The sequence below is a fragment of the Poecile atricapillus genome, chromosome 6, assembly GCF_030490865.1.
Source record: "Poecile atricapillus isolate bPoeAtr1 chromosome 6, bPoeAtr1.hap1, whole genome shotgun sequence".
Classification (NCBI taxonomy): domain Eukaryota; kingdom Metazoa; phylum Chordata; class Aves; order Passeriformes; family Paridae; genus Poecile; species Poecile atricapillus.
The window spans coordinates 1,362,509-1,381,141 of record NC_081254.1 but is presented as its reverse complement, the minus strand read 5'-3'; positions in this window follow the sequence as shown (position 1 = coordinate 1,381,141).

Genomic DNA, 18,633 nt, shown 5'->3' with positions numbered 1-18,633 from the left:
AGGACCGCAGCTGTGGTAAGCCCGTTTGCTCATTTGACGTTAGATGTCGCCAGCAAGAACTTCACCCGCATCTGGTTTATGCTGCTACCTGTTGTTAGGCGACAACAAGGACACATGTAGCGATATGCTTTTTCCTGACTCATTTTCCTAGGCCACGCTCTTCTGTGGCTCTTTAGTGCTTGCCAAACTCCTATGTGAGTGCTGCTGCTTCCATCTGACAAGGAGCACAACCTTCTGACAGCAGCTTTCAACTTGTCTAAGAAAGAGCTTGGTCATTTAGATGTGATGCAAATCTGTGTGTGTGTAAGGTGCAGGTGAAAGCTCCTGACAAAGGTGTTCTCCAGGTTCAGTTTCTCCCTGCCAGACACATTGGAAATGTTTTCCTCTGGCATTCGCACCAAAAGTCGCAGATTACGTAACTCAGGAGCTCTGAGAATGGAATGGCAAGAGGTGTTCCGCTTACGTCATAAACAGTGCTCCAGAGCGCTTAGCAACGGGCACAACGAAACGTGTCTGTGGGATAGTGACCATTCCCGCCTAGTGCTGGCAATGCACGAGCACTGCCAAAAGGCAAAGGAAGGCGCTTAGCATCCGGCTTGTGCGCAAAGCTTTCAGACTGCCAGAGGACCGCAGCTGTGGTAAGCCCGTTTGCTCATTTGACGTTAGATGTCGCCAGCAAGAACTTCACCCGCATCTGGTTTATGCTGCTACCTGTTGTTAGGCGACAACAAGGACACATGTAGCGATATGCTTTTTCCTGACTCATTTTCCTAGGCCACGCTCTTCTGTGGCTCTTTAGTGCTTGCCAAACTCCTATGTTCATGCTGCTGCTTCCATCTGACAAGGAGCACAGCCTTCTGACAGCAGCTTTCAACTTGTCTAAGAAAGAGCTTGGCCATTTAGATGTGATGCAAATCTGTGTGTGTCTACGGTGCAGGTGAAAGCTCCTGACAAAGGTGTTCTCCAGGTTCAGTTTCTATATGCCAGACACATTGGAAATGTTTTCCTCTATCATTCGCACCAAGAGTCGCAGATTACGTAACTCAGGAGCTCTGAGAATGGAACGGCAAGAGGTGTTCCGCTTACGTCATAAACAGTGCTCCAGAGCGCTTAACAACGGGCACAACGAAACGTGTGTGCGGGATAGTGACCATTCCCACCTAGTGCTGGCAATGCACGAGCACTGCCAAAAGGCAAAGGAAGGCGCTTAGCATCCGGCTTGTGCGCAAAGCTTTCAGACTGCCAGAGGACCGCAGCTGTGGTAAGCCCGTTTGCTCATTTGACGTTAGATGTCGCCTGCAAGAACTTCACCCGCATCTGGTTTAGGCTGCTACCTGTTGTTAGGCCACAACAAGGACACATGTAGCGATATGCTTTTTCCTGACTCATTTTGCTAGACCACGCTCTTCTGTGGCTCTTTAGTTCTTGACAAACTCCTATGTGCATGCTGCTGCTTCCATCTGACAAGGAGCACAGCCTTCTGACAGCAGCTTTCAACTTGTCTAAGAAAGAGCTTGGCCATTTAGATGTGATGCAAATCTGTGTGTGTCTACGGTGCAGGTGAAAGCTCCTGACAAAGGTGTTCTCCAGGTTCAGTTTCTATATGCCAGACACATTGGAAATGTTTTCCTCTGGCATTCGCACCAAGAGTCTCAGTTTGATTAACTCAGGAGCTCTGAGAATGGAACGGCAAGATGTGTTCCGCTTACGTCATAAACAGTGCTCCAGAGCGCTTAGCAACGGGCACAACGAAACGTGTGTGCGGGATAGTGACCATTCCCGCCTAGTGCTGGCAATGCACGAGCACTGCCAAAAGGCAAAGGAAGGCGCTTAGCATGCGGCTTGTGCGCAAAGCTTTCAGACTGCCAGAGGACCGCAGCTGTGGTAAGCCCGTTTGCTCATTTGACGTTAGATGTCGCCAGCAAGAACTTCACCCGCATCTGGTTTATGCTGCTACCTGTTGTTAGGCGACAACAAGGACACATGTAGCGATATGCTTTTTCCTGACTCATTTTCCTAGGCCACGCTCTTCTGTGGCTCTTTAGTGCTTGTCAAACTCCTATGTTCATGCTGCTGCTTCCATCTGACAAGGAGCACAGCCTTCTGACAGCAGCTTTCAACTTGTCTAAGAAAGCGCTTGGCCATTTAGATGTGATGCAAATCTGTGTGTGTGTAAGGTGCAGGTGAAAGCTCCTGACAAAGGTGTTCTCCAGGTTCAGTTTCTATATGCCAGACACATTGGAAATGTTTTCCTCTGGCATTCGCACCAAGAGTCTCAGTTTGATTAACTCAGGAGCTCTGAGAATGGAATGGCAAGATGTGTTCCGCTTACGTCATAAACAGTGCTCCAGAGCGCTTAGCAACGGGCACAACGAAACGTGTGTGCGGGATAGTGACCATTCCCGCCTAGTGCTGGCAATGCACAAGCACTGCCAAAAGGCAAAGGAAGGCGCTTAGCATCCGGCTTGTGCGCAAAGCTTTCAGACTGCCAGAGGACCGCAGCTGTGGTAAGCCCGTTTGCTCATTTGACGTTAGATGTCGCCAGCAAGAACTTCACCCGCATCTGGTTTATGCTGCTACCTGTTGTTAGGCGACAACAAGGACACATGTAGCGATATGCTTTTTCCTGACTCATTTTCCTAGGCCACGCTCTTCTGTGGCTCTTTAGTTCTTGTCAAACTCCTATGTTCATGCTGCTGCTTCCATCTGACAAGGAGCACAGCCTTCTGACAGCAGCTTTCAACTTGTCTAAGAAAGAGCTTGGCCATTTAGATGTGATGCAAATCTGTGTGTGTCTTCGGTGCAGGTGAAAGCTCCTGACAAAGGTGTTCTCCAGGTTCAGTTTCTCCCTGCCAGACACATTGGAAATGTTTTCATCTGGCATTCGCACCAAGAGTCGCAGATTACGTAACTCAGGAGCTCTGAGAATGGAATGGCAAGAGGTGTTCCGCTTACATCATAAACAGTGCTCCAGAGCGCTTAGCAACGGGCACAACGACACGTGTGTGCGGGATAGTGACCATTCCCGCCTAGTGCTGGCAATGCACGAGCACTGCCAAAAGGCAAAGGAAGGCGCTTAGCATGCGGCTTGTGCGCAAAGCTTTCAGACTGCCAGAGGACCGCAGCTGTGGTAAGCCCGTTTGCTCATTTGACGTTAGATGTCGCCAGCAAGAACTTCACCCGCATCTGGTTTATGCTGCTACCTGTTGTTAGGCGACAACAAGGACACATGTAGCGATATGCTTTTTCCTGACTCATTTTCCTAGGCCACGCTCTTCTGTGACTCTTTAGTGCTTGCCAAACTCCTATGTTCATGCTGCTGCTTCCATCTGACAAGGAGCACAGCCTTCTGACAGCAGCTTTCAACTTGTCTAAGAAAGAGCTTGGCCATTTAGATGTGATGCAAATCTGTGTGTGTGTCTACGGTGCAGGTGAAAGCTCCTGACAAAGGTGTTCTCCAGGTTCAGATTCTCCCTGCCAGACACATTGGAAATGTTTTCCTCTATCATTCGCACCAAGAGTCGCAGATTACTTAACTCAGGAGCTCTGAGAATGGAACGGCAAGAGGTGTTCCGCTTACGTCATAAACAGTGCTCCAGAGCGCTTAACAACGGGCACAACGAAACGTGTGTGCGGGATAGTGACCATTCCCACCTAGTGCTGGCAATGCACGAGCACTGCCAAAAGGCAAAGGAAGGCGCTTAGCATCCGGCTTGTGCGCAAAGCTTTCAGACTGCCAGAGGACCGCAGCTGTGGTAAGCCCGTTTGCTCATTTGACGTTAGATGTCGCCTGCAAGAACTTCACCCGCATCTGGTTTAGGCTGCTACCTGTTGTTAGGCCACAACAAGGACACATGTAGCGATATGCTTTTTCCTGACTCATTTTGCTAGACCACGCTCTTCTGTGGCTCTTTAGTTCTTGACAAACTCCTATGTGCATGCTGTTGCTTCCATCTGACAAGGAGCACAGCCTTCTGACAGCAGCTTTCAACTTGTCTAAGAAAGAGCTTGGCCATTTAGATGTGATGCAAATCTGTGTGTGTCTACGGTGCAGGTGAAAGCTCCTGACAAAGGTGTTCTCCAGGTTCAGTTTCTATATGCCAGACACATTGGAAATGTTTTCCTCTGGCATTCGCACCAAGAGTCTCAGTTTGATTAACTCAGGAGCTCTGAGAATGGAACGGCAAGATGTGTTCCGCTTACGTCATAAACAGTGCTCCAGAGCGCTTAGCAACGGGCACAACGAAACGTGTGTGCGGGATAGTGACCATTCCCGCCTAGTGCTGGCAATGCACGAGCACTGCCAAAAGGCAAAGGAAGGCGCTTAGCATGCGGCTTGTGCGCAAAGCTTTCAGACTGCCAGAGGACCGCAGCTGTGGTAAGCCCGTTTGCTCATTTGACGTTAGATGTCGCCAGCAAGAACTTCACCCGCATCTGGTTTATGCTGCTACCTGTTGTTAGGCGACAACAAGGACACATGTAGCGATATGCTTTTTCCTGACTCATTTTCCTAGGCCACGCTCTTCTGTGGCTCTTTAGTGCTTGCCAAACTCCTATGTTCATGCTGCTGCTTCCATCTGACAAGGAGCACAGCCTTCTGACAGCAGCTTTCAACTTGTCTAAGAAAGAGCTTGGCCATTTAGATGTGATGCAAATCTGTGTGTGTGTAAGGTGCAGGTGAAAGCTCCTGACAAAGGTGTTCTCCAGGTTCAGATTCTCCCTGCCAGACACATTGGAAATGTTTTCCTCTATCATTCGCACCAAGAGTCGCAGATTACTTAACTCAGGAGCTCTGAGAATGGAACGGCAAGAGGTGTTCCGCTTACGTCATAAACAGTGCTCCAGAGCGCTTAGCAACGGGCACAACGAAACGTGTGTGCGGGATAGTGACCATTCCCGCCTAGTGCTGGCAATGCACGAGCACTGCCAAAAGGCAAAGGAAGGCGCTTAGCATGCGGCTTGTGCGCAAAGCTTTCAGACTGCCAGAGGACCGCAGCTGTGGTAAGCCCGTTTGCTCATTTGACGTTAGATGTCGCCAGCAAGAACTTCACCCGCATCTGGTTTATGCTGCTACCTGTTGTTAGGCGACAACAAGGACACATGTAGCGATATGCTTTTTCCTGACTCATTTTCCTAGGCCACGCTCTTCTGTGGCTCTTTAGTTCTTGTCAAACTCCTAATTCATGCTGCTGCTTCCATCTGACAAGGAGCACAGCCTTCTGACAGCAGCTTTCAACTTGTCTAAGAAAGAGCTTGGCCATTTAGATGTGATGCAAATCTGTGTGTGTCTACGGTGCAGGTGAAAGCTCCTGACAAAGGTGTTCTCCAGGTTCAGTTTCTATATGCCAGACACATTGGAAATGTTTTCCTCTGGCATTCGCACCAAGAGTCGCAGATTACGTAACTCAGGAGCTCTGAGAATGGAACGGCAAGAGGTGTTCCGCTTACGTCATAAACAGTGCTCCAGAGCGCTTAGCAACGGGCACAACGACACGTGTGTGCGGGATAGTGACCATTCCCGCCTAGTGCTGGCAATGCACGAGCACTGCCAAAAGGCAAAGGAAGGCGCTTAGCATCCGGCTTGTGCGCAAAGCTTTCAGACTGCCAGAGGACCGCAGCTGTGGTAAGCCCGTTTGCTCATTTGACGTTAGATGTCGCCTGCAAGAACTTCACCCGCATCTGGTTTAGGCTGCTACCTGTTGTTAGGCGACAACAAGGACACATGTAGCGATATGCTTTTTCCTGACTCATTTTGCTAGACCACGCTCTTCTGTGGCTCTTTAGTTCTTGACAAATTCCTATGTGCATGCTGCTGCTTCCATCTGACAAGGAGCACAGCCTTCTGACAGCAGCTTTCAACTTGTCTAAGAAAGAGCTTGGCCATTTAGATGTGATGCAAATCTGTGTGTGTCTACGGTGCAGGTGAAAGCTCCTGACAAAGGTGTTCTCCAGGTTCAGTTTCTATATGCCAGACACATTGGAAATGTTTTCCTCTGGCATTCGCACCAAGAGTCTCAGTTTGATTAACTCAGGAGCTCTGAGAATGGAATGGCAAGATGTGTTCCGCTTACGTCATAAACAGTGCTCCAGAGCGCTTAGCAACGGGCACAACGAAACGTGTGTGCGGGATAGTGACCATTCCCGCCTAGTGCTGGCAATGCACGAGCACTGCCAAAAGGCAAAGGAAGGCGCTTAGCATGCGGCTTGTGCGCAAAGCTTTCAGACTGCCAGAGGACCGCAGCTGTGGTAAGCCCGTTTGCTCATTTGACGTTAGATGTCGCCAGCAAGAACTTCACCCGCATCTGGTTTATGCTGCTACCTGTTGTTAGGCGACAACAAGGACACATGTAGCGATATGCTTTTTCCTGACTCATTTTCCTAGGCCACGCTCTTCTGTGGCTCTTTAGTTCTTGTCAAACTCCTATGTTCATGCTGCTGCTTCCATCTGACAAGGAGCACAGCCTTCTGACAGCAGCTTTCAACTTGTCTAAGAAAGAGCTTGGCCATTTAGATGTGATGCAAATCTGTGTGTGTCTACGGTGCAGGTGAAAGCTCCTGACAAAGGTGTTCTCCAGGTTCAGTTTCTCCCTGCCAGACACATTGGAAATGTTTTCATCTGGCATTCGCACCAAGAGTCGCAGATTACGTAACTCAGGAGCTCTGAGAATGGAATGGCAAGAGGTGTTCCGCTTACATCATAAACAGTGCTCCAGAGCGCTTAGCAACGGGCACAACGACACGTGTGTGCGGGATAGTGACCATTCCCGCCTAGTGCTGGCAATGCACGAGCACTGCCAAAAGGCAAAGGAAGGCGCTTAGCATCCGGCTTGTGCGCAAAGCTTTCAGACTGCCAGAGGACCGCAGCTGTGGTAAGCCCGTTTGCTCATTTGACGTTAGATGTCGCCAGCAAGAACTTCACCCGCATCTGGTTTATGCTGCTACCTGTTGTTAGGCGACAACAAGGACACATGTAGCGATATGCTTTTTCCTGACTCATTTTCCTAGGCCACGCTCTTCTGTGGCTCTTTAGTTCTTGTCAAACTCCTATGTTCGTGCTGCTGCTTCCATCTGACAAGGAGCACAGCCTTCTGACAGCAGCTTTCAACTTGTCTAAGAAAGAGCTTGGCCATTTAGATGTGATGCAAATCTGTGTGTGTCTACGGTGCAGGTGAAAGCTCCTGACAAAGGTGTTCTCCAGGTTCAGTTTCTATATGCCAGACACATTGGAAATGTTTTCCTCTGGCATTCGCACCAAGAGTCGCAGATTACGTAACTCAGGAGCTCTGAGAATGGAATGGCAAGAGGTGTTCCGCTTACGTCATAAACAGTGCTCCAGAGCGCTTAGCAACGGGCACAACGACACGTGTGTGCGGGATAGTGACCATTCCCGCCTAGTGCTGGCAATGCACGAGCACTGCCAAAAGGCAAAGGAAGGCGCTTAGCATCCGGCTTGTGCGCAAAGCTTTCAGACTGCCAGAGGACTGCAGCTGTGGTAAGCCCGTTTGCTCATTTGACGTTAGATGTCGCCAGCAAGAACTTCACCCGCATCTGGTTTATGCTGCTACCTGTTGTTAGGCGACAACAAGAACACATGTAGCGATATGCTTTTTCCTGACTCATTTTCCTAGGCCACGCTCTTCTGTGGCTCTTTAGTGCTTGCCAAACTCCTATGTTCATGCTGCTGCTTCCATCTGACAAGGAGCACAGCCTTCTGACAGGAGCTTTCAACTTGTCTAAGAAAGAGCTTGGCCATTTAGATGTGATGCAAATCTGTGTGTGTCTACGGTGCAGGTGCAAGCTCCTGACAAAGGTGTTCTCCAGGTTCAGTTTCTATATGCCAGACACATTGGAAATGTTTTCCTCTGGCATTCGCACCAAGAGTCTCAGTTTGATTAACTCAGGAGCTCTGAGAATGGAATGGCAAGATGTGTTCCGCTTACGTCATAAACAGTGCTCCAGAGCGCTTAGCAACGGGCACAACGACACGTGTGTGCGGGATAGTGACCATTCCCGCCTAGTGCTGGCAATGCACGAGCACTGCCAAAAGGCAAAGGAAGGCGCTTAGCATCCGGCTTGTGCGCAAAGCTTTCAGACTGCCAGAGGACCGCAGCTGTGGTAAGCCCGTTTGCTCATTTGACGTTAGATGTCGCCAGCAAGAACTTCACCCGCATCTGGTTTATGCTGCTACCTGTTGTTAGGCGACAACAAGGACACATGTAGCGATATGCTTTTTCCTGACTCATTTTCCTAGGCCACGCTCTTCTGTGGCTCTTTAGTGCTTGCCAAACTCCTATGTTCATGCTGCTGCTTCCATCTGACAAGGAGCACAGCCTTCTGACAGCAGCTTTCAACTTGTCTAAGAAAGAGCTTGGCCATTTAGATGTGATGCAAATCTGTGTGTGTCTACGGTGCAGGTGAAAGCTCCTGACAAAGGTGTTCTCCAGGTTCAGTTTCTATATGCCAGACACATTGGAAATGTTTTCCTCTATCATTCGCACCAAGAGTCGCAGATTACTTAACTCAGGAGCTCTGAGAATGGAACGGCAAGAGGTGTTCCTCTTACGTCATAAACAGTGCTCCAGAGCGCTTAGCAACGGGCACAACGAAACGTGTGTGCGGGATAGTGACCATTCCCGCCTAGTGCTGGCAATGCACGAGCACTGCCAAAAGGCAAAGGAAGGCGCTTAGCATCCGGCTTGTGCGCAAAGCTTTCAGACTGCCAGAGGACCGCAGCTGTGGTAAGCCCGTTTGCTCATTTGACGTTAGATGTCGCCAGCAAGAACTTCACCCGCATCTGGTTTATGCTGCTACCTGTTGTTAGGCGACAACAAGAACACATGTAGCGATATGCTTTTTCCTGACTCATTTTCCTAGGCCACCCTCTTCTGTGGCTCTTTAGTTCTTGTCAAACTCCTATGTTCATGCTGCTGCTTCCATCTGACAAGGAGCACAGCCTTCTGACAGCAGCTTTCAACTTGTCTAAGAAAGAGCTTGGCCATTTAGATGTGATGCAAATCTGTGTGTGTCTACGGTGCAGGTGCAAGCTCCTGACAAAGGTGTTCTCCAGGTTCAGTTTCTATATGCCAGACACATTGGAAATGTTTTCCTCTATCATTCGCACCAAGAGTCTCAGTTTGATTAACTCAGGAGCTCTGAGAATGGAATGGCAAGATGTGTTCCGCTTACGTCATAAACAGTGCTCCAGAGCGCTTAGCAACGGGCACAACGACACGTGTGTGCGGGATAGTGACCATTCCCGCCTAGTGCTGGCAATGCACAAGCACTGCCAAAAGGCAAAGGAAGGCGCTTAGCATCCGGCTTGTGCGCAAAGCTTTCAGACTGCCAGAGGACCGCAGCTGTGGTAAGCCCGTTTGCTCATTTGACGTTAGATGTCGCCAGCAAGAACTTCACCCGCATCTGGTTTATGCTGCTACCTGTTGTTAGGCGACAACAAGGACACATGTAGCGATATGCTTTTTCCTGACTCATTTTCCTAGGCCACGCTCTTCTGTGGCTCTTTAGTGCTTGCCAAACTCCTATGTTCATGCTGCTGCTTCCATCTGACAAGGAGCACAGCCTTCTGACAGCAGCTTTCAACTTGTCTAAGAAAGAGCTTGGCCATTTAGATGTGATGCAAATCTGTGTGTGTCTACGGTGCAGGTGAAAGCTCCTGACAAAGGTGTTCTCCAGGTTCAGTTTCTCCCTGCCAGACACATTGGAAATGTTTTCCTCTATCATTCGCACCAAGAGTTGCAGATTACTTAACTCAGGAGCTCTGAGAATGGAACGGCAAGAGGTGTTCCTCTTACGTCATAAACAGTGCTCCAGAGCGCTTAGCAACGGGCACAACGAAACGTGTGTGCGGGATAGTGACCATTCCCGCCTAGTGCTGGCAATGCACGAGCACTGCCAAAAGGCAAAGGAAGGCGCTTAGCATCCGGCTTGTGCGCAAAGCTTTCAGACTGCCAGAGGACCGCAGCTGTGGTAAGCCCGTTTGCTCATTTGACGTTAGATGTCGCCAGCAAGAACTTCACCCGCATCTGGTTTATGCTGCTACCTGTTGTTAGGCGACAACAAGGACACATGTAGCGATATGCTTTTTCCTGACTCATTTTCCTAGGCCACGCTCTTCTGTGGCTCTTTAGTGCTTGCCAAACTCCTATGTGAGTGCTGCTGCTTCCATCTGACAAGGAGCACAGCCTTCTGACAGCAGCTTTCAACTTGTCTAAGAAAGAGCTTGGCCATTTAGATGTGATGCAAATCTGTGTGTGTCTACGGTGCAGGTGAAAGCTCCTGACAAAGGTGTTCTCCAGGTTCAGTTTCTATATGCCAGACACATTGGAAATGTTTTCCTCTATCATTCGCACCAAGAGTTGCAGATTACTTAACTCAGGAGCTCTGAGAATGGAACGGCAAGAGGTGTTCCGCTTACGTCATAAACAGTGCTCCAGAGCGCTTAGCAACGGGCACAACGACACGTGTGTGCGGGATAGTGACCATTCCCGCCTAGTGCTGGCAATGCACGAGCACTGCCAAAAGGCAAAGGAAGGCGCTTAGCATGCGGCTTGTGCGCAAAGCTTTCAGACTGCCAGAGGACCGCAGCTGTGGTAAGCCCGTTTGCTCATTTGACGTTAGATGTCGCCAGCAAGAACTTCACCCGCATCTGGTTTATGCTGCTACCTGTTGTTAGGCGACAACAAGGACACATGTAGCGATATGCTTTTTCCTGACTCATTTTCCTAGGCCACGCTCTTCTGTGACTCTTTAGTGCTTGCCAAACTCCTATGTTCATGCTGCTGCTTCCATCTGACAAGGAGCACAGCCTTCTGACAGCAGCTTTCAACTTGTCTAAGAAAGAGCTTGGCCATTTAGATGTGATGCAAATCTGTGTGTGTCTACGGTGCAGGTGAAAGCTCCTGACAAAGGTGTTCTCCAGGTTCAGTTTCTATATGCCAGACACATTGGAAATGTTTTCCTCTATCATTCGCACCAAGAGTTGCAGATTACTTAACTGAGGAGCTCTGAGAATGGAACGGCAAGAGGTGTTCCGCTTACGTCATAAACAGTGCTCCAGAGCGCTTAGCAACGGGCACAACGAAACGTGTGTGCGGGATAGTGACCATTCCCGCCTAGTGCTGGCAATGCACGAGCACTGCCAAAAGGCAAAGGAAGGCGCTTAGCATCCGGCTTGTGCGCAAAGCTTTCAGACTGCCAGAGGACCGTAGCTGTGGTAAGCCCGCTTGCTCATTTGACGTTAGATGTCGCCAGCAAGAACTTCACCCGCATCTGGTTTATGCTGCTACCTGTTGTTAGGCGACAACAAGGACACATGTAGCGATATGCTTTTTCCTGACTCATTTTCCTAGGCCACGCTCTTCTGTGGCTCTTTAGTGCTTGCCAAACTCCTATGTTCATGCTGCTGCTTCCATCTGACAAGGAGCACAACCTTCTGACAGCAGCTTTCAACTTGTCTAAGAAAGAGCTTGGCCATTTAGATGTGATGCAAATCTGTGTGTGTCTACGGTGCAGGTGAAAGCTCCTGACAAAGGTGTTCTCCAGGTTCAGTTTCTATATGCCAGACACATTGGAAATGTTTTCCTCTATCATTCGCACCAAGAGTCTCAGTTTGATTAACTCAGGAGCTCTGAGAATGGAATGGCAAGATGTGTTCCGCTTACGTCATAAACAGTGCTCCAGAGCGCTTAGCAACGGGCACAACGACACGTGTGTGCGGGATAGTGACCATTCCCGCCTAGTGCTGGCAATGCACGAGCACTGCCAAAAGGCAAAGGAAGGCGCTTAGCATGCGGCTTGTGCGCAAAGCTTTCAGACTGCCAGAGGACCGCAGCTGTGGTAAGCCCGTTTGCTCATTTGACGTTAGATGTCGCCAGCAAGAACTTCACCCGCATCTGGTTTATGCTGCTACCTGTTGTTAGGCGACAACAAGGACACATGTAGCGATATGCTTTTTCCTGACTCATTTTCCTAGGCCACGCTCTTCTGTGACTCTTTAGTGCTTGCCAAACTCCTATGTTCATGCTGCTGCTTCCATCTGACAAGGAGCACAGCCTTCTGACAGCAGCTTTCAACTTGTCTAAGAAAGAGCTTGGCCATTTAGATGTGATGCAAATCTGTGTGTGTCTACGGTGCAGGTGAAAGCTCCTGACAAAGGTGTTCTCCAGGTTCAGTTTCTATATGCCAGACACATTGGAAATGTTTTCCTCTGGCATTCGCACCAAGAGTCTCAGTTTGATTAACTCAGGAGCTCTGAGAATGGAAAGGCAAGATGTGTTCCGCTTACGTCATAAACAGTGCTCCAGAGCGCTTAGCAACGGGCACAACGACACGTGTGTGCGGGATAGTGACCATTCCCGCCTAGTGCTGGCAATGCACGAGCACTGCCAAAAGGCAAAGGAAGGCGCTTAGCATCCGGCTTGTGCGCAAAGCTTTCAGACTGCCAGAGGACCGCAGCTGTGGTAAGCCCGTTTGCTCATTTGACGTTAGATGTCGCCAGCAAGAACTTCACCCGCATCTGGTTTATGCTGCTACCTGTTGTTAGGCGACAACAAGGACACATGTAGCGATATGCTTTTTCCTGACTCATTTTCCTAGGCCACGCTCTTCTGTGACTCTTTAGTGCTTGCCAAACTCCTATGTTCATGCTGCTGCTTCCATCTGACAAGGAGCACAGCCTTCTGACAGCAGCTTTCAACTTGTCTAAGAAAGAGCTTGGCCATTTAGATGTGATGCAAATCTGTGTGTGTCTACGGTGCAGGTGAAAGCTCCTGACAAAGGTGTTCTCCAGGTTCAGTTTCTATATGCCAGACACATTGGAAATGTTTTCCTCTATCATTCGCACCAAGAATCGCAGATTACTTAACTGAGGAGCTCTGAGAATGGAACGGCAAGAGGTGTTCCGCTTACGTCATAAACAGTGCTCCAGAGCGCTTAGCAACGGGCACAACGAAACGTGTGTGCGGGATAGTGACCATTCCCGCCTAGTGCTGGCAATGCACGAGCACTGCCAAAAGGCAAAGGAAGGCGCTTAGCATCCGGCTTGTGCGCAAAGCTTTCAGACTGCCAGAGGACCGCAGCTGTGGTAAGCCCGTTTGCTCATTTGACGTTAGATGTCGCCAGCAAGAACTTCACCCGCATCTGGTTTATGCTGCTACCTGTTGTTAGGCGACAACAAGGACACATGTAGCGATATGCTTTTTCCTGACTCATTTTCCTAGGCCACGCTCTTCTGTGGCTCTTTAGTGCTTGTCAAACTCCTATGTTCATGCTGCTGCTTCCATCTGACAAGGAGCACAGCCTTCTGACAGCAGCTTTCAATTTGTCTAAGAAAGAGCTTGGCCATTTAGATGTGATGCAAATCTGTGTGTGTCTACGGTGCAGGTGAAAGCTCCTGACAAAGGTGTTCTCCAGGTTCAGTTTCTCCCTGCCAGACACATTGGAAATGTTTTCATCTGGCATTCGCACCAAGAGTCGCAGATTACGTAACTCAGGAGCTCTGAGAATGGAATGGCAAGAGGTGTTCCGCTTACATCATAAACAGTGCTCCAGAGCGCTTAGCAACGGGCACAACGACACGTGTGTGCGGGATAGTGACCATTCCCGCCTAGTGCTGGCAATGCACGAGCACTGCCAAAAGGCAAAGGAAGGCGCTTAGCATGCGGCTTGTGCGCAAAGCTTTCAGACTGCCAGAGGACCGCAGCTGTGGTAAGCCCGTTTGCTCATTTGACGTTAGATGTCGCCAGCAAGAACTTCACCCGCATCTGGTTTATGCTGCTACCTGTTGTTAGGCGACAACAAGGACACATGTAGCGATATGCTTTTTCCTGACTCATTTTCCTAGGCCACGCTCTTCTGTGGCTCTTTAGTGCTTGCCAAACTCCTATGTTCATGCTGCTGCTTCCATCTGACAAGGAGCACAGCCTTCTGACAGCAGCTTTCAACTTGTCTAAGAAAGAGCTTGGCCATTTAGATGTGATGCAAATCTGTGTGTGTCTACGGTGCAGGTGAAAGCTCCTGACAAAGGTGTTCTCCAGGTTCAGTTTCTATATGCCAGACACATTGGAAATGTTTTCCTCTATCATTCGCACCAAGAGTCGCAGATTACTTAACTCAGGAGCTCTGAGAATGGAACGGCAAGAGGTGTTCCTCTTACGTCATAAACAGTGCTCCAGAGCGCTTAGCAACGGGCACAACGAAACGTGTGTGCGGGATAGTGACCATTCCCGCCTAGTGCTGGCAATGCACGAGCACTGCCAAAAGGCAAAGGAAGGCGCTTAGCATCCGGCTTGTGCGCAAAGCTTTCAGACTGCCAGAGGACCGCAGCTGTGGTAAGCCTGTTTGCTCATTTGACGTTAGATGTCGCCAGCAAGAACTTCACCCGCATCTGGTTTATGCTGCTACCTGTTGTTAGGCGACAACAAGGACACATGTAGCGATATGCTTTTTCCTGACTCATTTTCCTAGGCCACGCTCTTCTGTGACTCTTTAGTGCTTGCCAAACTCCTATGTTCATGCTGCTGCTTCCATCTGACAAGGAGCACAGCCTTCTGACAGCAGCTTTCAACTTGTCTAAGAAAGAGCTTGGCCATTTAGATGTGATGCAAATCTGTGTGTGTGTAAGGTGCAGGTGAAAGCTCCTGACAAAGGTGTTCTCCAGGTTCAGTTTCTCCCTGCCAGACACATTGGAAATGTTTTCCTCTATCATTCGCACCAAGAGTCGCAGATTACTTAACTCAGGAGCTCTGAGAATGGAACGGCAAGAGGTGTTCCGCTTACGTCATAAACAGTGCTCCAGAGCGCTTAGCAACGGGCACAACGAAACGTGTGTGCGGGATAGTGACCATTCCCGCCTAGTGCTGGCAATGCACGAGCACTGCCAAAAGGCAAAGGAAGGCGCTTAGCATCCGGCTTGTGCGCAAAGCTTTCAGACTGCCAGAGGACCGCAGCTGTGGTAAGCCCGTTTGCTCATTTGACGTTAGATGTCGCCAGCAAGAACTTCACCCGCATCTGGTTTATGCTGCTACCTGTTGTTAGGCGACAACAAGGACACATGTAGCGATATGCTTTTTCCTGACTCATTTTCCTAGGCCACGCTCTTCTGTGGCTCTTTAGTTCTTGTCAAACTCCTATGTTCATGCTGCTGCTTCCATCTGACAAGGAGCACAGCCTTCTGACAGCAGCTTTCAACTTGTCTAAGAAAGAGCTTGGCCATTTAGATGTGATGCAAATCTGTGTGTGTCTACGGTGCAGGTGAAAGCTCCTGACAAAGGTGTTCTCCAGGTTCAGTTTCTATATGCCAGACACATTGGAAATGTTTTCCTCTATCATTCGCACCAAGAATCACAGATTACTTAACTGAGGAGCTCTGAGTATGGAACGGCAAGAGGTGTTCCGCTTACGTCATAAACAGTGCTCCAGAGCGCTTAGCAACGGGCACAACGACACGTGTGTGCGGGATAGTGACCATTCCCGCCTAGTGCTGGCAATGCACGAGCACTGCCAAAAGGCAAAGGAAGGCGCTTAGCATCCGGCTTGTGCGCAAAGCTTTCAGACTGCCAGAGGACCGCAGCTGTGGTAAGCCCGTTTGCTCATTTGACGTTAGATGTCGCCAGCAAGAACTTCACCCGCATCTGGTTTATGCTGCTACCTGTTGTTAGGCGACAACAAGGACACATGTAGCGATATGCTTTTTCCTGACTCATTTTCCTAGGCCACGCTCTTCTGTGGCTCTTTAGTGCTTGCCAAACTCCTATGTTCATGCTGCTGCTTCCATCTGACAAGGAGCACAACCTTCTGACAGCAGCTTTCAACTTGTCTAAGAAAGAGCTTGGCCATTTAGATGTGATGCAAATCTGTGTGTGTCTACGGTGCAGGTGAAAGCTCCTGACAAAGGTGTTCTCCAGGTTCAGTTTCTATATGCCAGACACATTGGAAATGTTTTCCTCTGGCATTCGCACCAAGAGTCTCAGTTTGATTAACTCAGGAGCTCTGAGAATGGAATGGCAAGATGTGTTCCGCTTACGTCATAAACTGCTCCAGAGCGCTTAGCAACGGGCACAACGAAACGTGTGTGCGGGATAGTGACCATTCCCGCCTAGTGCTGGCAATGCACGAGCACTGCCAAAAGGCAAAGGAAGGCGCTTAGCATGCGGCTTGTGCGCAAAGCTTTCAGACTGCCAGAGGACCGCAGCTGTGGTAAGCCCGTTTGCTCATTTGACGTTAGATGTCGCCAGCAAGAACTTCACCCGCATCTGGTTTATGCTGCTACCTGTTGTTAGGCGACAACAAGGACACATGTAGCGATATGCTTTTTCCTGACTCATTTTCCTAGGCCACGCTCTTCTGTGGCTCTTTAGTTCTTGTCAAACTCCTATGTTCATGCTGCTGCTTCCATCTGACAAGGAGCACAGCCTTCTGACAGCAGCTTTCAACTTGTCTAAGAAAGAGCTTGGCCATTTAGATGTGATGCAAATCTGTGTGTGTCTACGGTGCAGGTGAAAGCTCCTGACAAAGGTGTTCTCCAGGTTCAGTTTCTATATGCCAGACACATTGGAAATGTTTTCATCTGGCATTCGCACCAAGAGTCGCAGATTACGTAACTCAGGAGCTCTGAGAATGGAATGGCAAGAGGTGTTCCGCTTACATCATAAACAGTGCTCCAGAGCGCTTAGCAACGGGCACAACGACACGTGTGTGCGGGATAGTGACCATTCCCGCCTAGTGCTGGCAATGCACGAGCACTGCCAAAAGGCAAAGGAAGGCGCTTAGCATCCGGCTTGTGCGCAAAGCTTTCAGACTGCCAGAGGACCGCAGCTGTGGTAAGCCCGTTTGCTCATTTGACGTTAGATGTCGCCAGCAAGAACTTCACCCGCATCTGGTTTATGCTGCTACCTGTTGTTAGGCGACAACAAGGACACATGTAGCGATATGCTTTTTCCTGACTCATTTTCCTAGGCCACGCTCTTCTGTGGCTCTTTAGTGCTTGCCAAACTCCTATGTTCATGCTGCTGCTTCCATCTGACAAGGAGCACAGCCTTCTGACAGCAGCTTTCAACTTGTCTAAGAAAGAGCTTGGCCATTTAGATGTGATGCAAATCTGTGTGTGTCTACGGTGCAGGTGAAAGCTCCTGACAAAGGTGTTCTCCAGGTTCAGTTTCTCCCTGCCAGACACATTGGAAATGTTTTCCTCTATCATTCGCACCAAGAGTCGCAGATTACTTAACTCAGGAGCTCTGAGAATGGAACGGCAAGAGGTGTTCCTCTTACGTCATAAACAGTGCTCCAGAGCGCTTAGCAACGGGCACAACGAAACGTGTGTGCGGGATAGTGACCATTCCCGCCTAGTGCTGGCAATGCACGAGCACTGCCAAAAGGCAAAGGAAGGCGCTTAGCATGCGGCTTGTGCGCAAAGCTTTCAGACTGCCAGAGGACCGCAGCTGTGGTAAGCCCGTTTGCTCATTTGACGTTAGATGTCGCCAGCAAGAACTTCACCCGCATCTGGTTTATGCTGCTACCTGTTGTTAAGCGACAACAAGGACACATGTAGCGATATGCTTTTTCCTGCCTCATTTTCCTAGGCCACGCTCTTCTGTGGCTCTTTAGTGCTTGCCAAACTCCTATGTTCATGCTGCTGCTTCCATCTGACAAGGAGCACAGCCTTCTGACAGCAGCTTTCAACTTGTCTAAGAAAGAGCTTGGCCATTTAGATGTGATGCAAATCTGTGTGTGTCTACGGTGCAGGTGAAAGCTCCTGACAAAGGTGTTCTCCAGGTTCAGTTTCTACATGCCAGACACATTGGAAATGTTTTCCTCTATCATTCGCACCAAGAATCGCAGATTACTTAACTGAGGAGCTCTGAGAATGGAACGGCAAGAGGTGTTCCGCTTACGTCATAAACAGTGCTCCAGAGCGCTTAGCAACGGGCACAACGAAACGTGTGTGCGGGATAGTGACCATTCCCGCCTAGTGCTGGCAATGCACGAGCACTGCCAAAAGGCAAAGGAAGGCGCTTAGCATCCGGCTTGTGCGCAAAGCTTTCAGACTGCCAGAGGACCGTAGCTGTGGTAAGCCCGCTTGCTCATTTGACGTTAGATGTCGCCAGCAAGAACTTCACCCGCATCTGGTTTATGCTGCTACCTGTTGTTAGGCGACAACAAGGACACATGTAGCGATATGCTTTTTCCTGACTCATTTTCCTAGGCCACGCTCTTCTGTGGCTCTTTAGTGCTTGCCAAACTCCTATGTTCATGCTGCTGCTTCCATCTGACAAGGAGCACAACCTTCTGACAGCAGCTTTCAACTTGTCTAAGAAAGAGCTTGGCCATTTAGATGTGATGCAAATCTGTGTGTGTCTACGGTGCAGGTGAAAGCTCCTGACAAAGGTGTTCTCCAGGTTCAGTTTCTATATGCCAGACACATTGGAAATGTTTTCCTCTATCATTCGCACCAAGAGTCGCAGATTACTTAACTCAGGAGCTCTGAGAATGGAACGGCAAGAGGTGTTCCGCTTACGTCATAAACAGTGCTCCAGAGCGCTTAGCAACGGGCACAACGACACGTGTGTGCGGGATAGTGACCATTCCCGCCTAGTGCTGGCAATGCACGAGCACTGCCAA